Below are 3,646 nucleotides of genomic sequence, written 5' to 3'. Positions count from 1 at the left end.
GGTGCAACAAACAAAAACAAAAAACAATATTGGGGAATGAGAATGGTGCAACAAACAAAAACAAAAAACAATATTGGGGAATGAGAATGGTGCAACAAACAAAAACAAAAAGTAATATTGGTAAATGAGAATGGTCCTACAAACAAAAACAAAAAGTAATATTGGTAAATGAGAATGGTCCTACAAACAAAAATAAAAAATAATATTGGAAAATGAGAATGGTGAAACAAACAAAAACAAAAAAATAATATTGCGAAATAAGAATGGTGCAACAAACAAAAACAAAAAATAAAATAATATTGGGGAATGAGAATGGTGCAACAAACAAAAACAAAAAAATAATATTGGTAAATGAGAATGGTCCTACAAACAAAAACAAAAAATAATATTGGTAAATGAGAATGGTCCTACAAACAAAAACAAAAAATAATATTGGTAAATGAGAATGGTCCTACAAACAAAAATAAAAAATAATATTGGAAAATGAGAATGGTGAAACAAACAAAAACAAAAAAATAATATTGGGAAATAAGAATGATGCAACAAACAAAAACAAAAAACAATATTGGGGAATGAGAATGGTGCAACAAACAAAAACAAAAAATAAAATGAGAGTGGATGAGGATGTTGTATATTTGGCCATAGTAATTTGGGGAGAAAGAAAATCTAATTCTTTTATTGGTGAAGAGAAGATGAGATAGTATCGAGACATAGAAAGGTACGAAGAATGATAGCTACTATGAAAGAATTCAAATGAATATTTTTTATTTTGAAAGATTAATTATTTAAGGTTTAATTATGTGATTAGTCTTTACAAATATATCATTTTTTGATATTATCAATACAAATTTTTGTGTTTGAATTTTGTGTAATTTTCTTTTACTTTTTGTGCTTTGTTCTTTTATTTTAAGGTAAATAACTATTTTAGTATTTTAGTTCCTCACAAAAATTGGAGAGGTCAAATAAATTCATAAATAAAAAATAGTATCTATTTAATTTTTTACTAAATTTAATCAAGTCATATTAGTCCTTATGTCAATATACTTTTAAACCGTTTTTTTCCTTACTTTTTAACCGTGGCTGAACTCCTTATGTGTATTATTTTTCACTTACGAAGACTTATAAAAGCATATAACTCATGCTACATTCGTTAATAAGTTTCCTTCTTTCACAACAATTTCCTCTTAATCCAAGCATAAAAAATTGCACACTTTCATGGCACAAATTTCCAACTCCTCACATTCATTGTACAACTTTGTTGTAAAAGATGGAAATGAGATCAAAGGTTTAGTTGACTCAGGTTTATCAGAGGTTCCAAAGATATACATACAACCCATAAACAAAAGAATCAACAAACTAAACTCAAAACCATGTGAAATTCAACCTATTGATTTATCAAAACTCAATGGGCCAGAACATGAAAAAGTGGTGGATGAAATTGTTAGAGCTGCTGAGACACTTGAATTATTTCAAGTAGTGAATCATTGTGTTCCTCCCGAGTTGTTGGAATCACTTAAAGATTCAGCATACTCTTTCTTAAACTTGCCACCAGAGGAGAAAGTTATTTACCGCAATAGTGCGAGTAGATATAAAACTAGCTTTGTACCTGAGTTAGAAAAAGTGTTGGAATGGAAAGATTATATCAATATGGTTTATAGTTGTGATGAAGATGCTCTTCAACATTGGCCTAATATATGCAAGTAAGTCCAATCTAATATAGCATACATATTAGACATTACAGGTTTTCTTGAATTATTTATTTCTCTCAATTTGCAGGGAAGTTGCACTTGAATATTTGAAGTTATCATCCAAGATAGTGAGAGACTTATTAAAAATATTAATTGATAAACTTGGAGTGAAACTAGATGAGTAAAAAATGGAGAGTCTTATTGGTATGAAGATGGTTTACATGAACTACTATCCAGCATGTCCAAATCCAGGAAGCTTTAGTCATCAATGTTGGTGATGCTTTAGAGGTTTGATATATCTTTAAATCAAAAAATACGACATAGTTAAAATCTTAAAATTGTACTAATGTACTTTGCATCATAACTAATAATCCTTTTGTATTTTACTTGAGGGTACTTAGCAATGGAAAATATAAAAGTGTTGAACATAGAGTACTGACAACTTCTACACAATCAAGAGTATCAGTTCCAATGTTCAGTCTTCCTATGCTTACTGAAAGGATTGGCCCATTTCCATAATTGGTGAAGAAAGATGGATTTGCTGGTTATAGAGATGTCCTGTGGCAGGATTATATGGACAACTACTTTAGGAGTTCTCATTATGGAAAAAAGACTCTTGATTTTGCAAAAATCAACTCTACTTAATAATTCTATAAAAGAGAGTATGAAGTACGTGTTTAATTTTTTAAATGAGTTTTAATTTAGAAGTCAGTGGACAAATAAAAAGTTCTTGTAGTGGAAAGGCCAAGAGGTTAGTGGTCTTTTAATAGAACTTAGTTGCATTTTAATTCCTAGAATAGTAGTATCTTGGGTCTTTATAAAGACTTTGGTGTATTTTCATTTTAATAAGCAAGAGAGCAATATATATAAAGTAGTATTTTTTTACAAAACAATCAACCATGTTTTATAAAATAAAACATGGGCCTCCACATAGGTATAAGTCCCATTCCTTTGCATGAAATTAGGTATTTCATTGTACATACACCTTTTTGTACATACCTTGATCAATTTGATTTTTAACCTCGAATAACAAATCAAAAATGAAGGTTTTCTTTAAATCTTCCCAAAAATACCATGGGCCTCCATGTAGGTATAAGTCCCAAGCCCTTTTGTAAATATTTGTTTACATAGCTTTGAATGAACTCAATGGGCCTCTCCCCGAGTATAAGTCCCGAGCCCCGTTTATGCAAATGGATCATGCTTACAGGTATATTTCCTTCATAAACTCCATTATATACACACACTTTGTCATATATATATATATATATAACTGTTCATATTTGTTCATGTACTTGTTCATATTTGTTCGTACTTGTTCATATTTGTGATTGTGTGTATATGCTTGTTCAACTTAGTACAACACTAAGTTCCCCATAGCCTCCTATTGGGCTTCGTGCAAAGAATCTCCCTAGTTTAGGTTAGGATATAGAGTATGGTTTCCCGGTGAAATCGCTCTAAGAGCTCAAACCAACTATACCATGCCTCCCCTTGGGCTTTGTACAAACGACTTGTCCCTCCCATAGCCTCCTCTTGGGCTTACAACGCAAGGACCCTCGATTGTCCCTCCCATAGCCTCCTCTTGGGCTTACAATGCAAGGACCCTCGGATAGCCTCCTCTTGGGATTTGTACAAGGACCCACGGGCTTCTTATAAGCATCCCCAATATCCAAATCAAATACCCTAGGATATTAGACATTTTTCATCTCTATGATAGGAGTATCTCTTCTATATCATCACAAGCAATCAATCAAACTTTTTTGCCACAAGGCTGGCTAATCAATCAAACCTTTTGCCACCAGGCTGGCTGATTAATCAAAGTTTTTTCCACAAGGCTGGCTTCGTCGAAACTTTTTCCACAAGGCTGGCAAATTAATCAAAAATTTTTGTCACAAGGCTGACTTCATTGAAATTTTTTGCCACAAGGCTGGCTAATCAACTTGTTTTTGCCACAAGGCTGG

General features: G+C 32.0%; 1 pseudogene; it reads left to right on the top strand.

Annotated features, from left to right (window-relative positions):
• Positions 1-1,215: 1,215 nt before the first annotated feature.
• On the top strand, positions 1,216-2,420 carry LOC131598925 (scopoletin 8-hydroxylase-like; annotated as a pseudogene).
• The last annotated feature ends 1,226 nt before the right edge of the window (positions 2,421-3,646 follow it).

The sequence above is a fragment of the Vicia villosa genome, linkage group LG4 (assembly GCF_029867415.1).
Source record: "Vicia villosa cultivar HV-30 ecotype Madison, WI linkage group LG4, Vvil1.0, whole genome shotgun sequence".
NCBI classification, from domain to species: Eukaryota; Viridiplantae; Streptophyta; class Magnoliopsida; order Fabales; family Fabaceae; genus Vicia; species Vicia villosa.
This window is presented reverse-complemented; position numbering and strand designations above follow the sequence as displayed.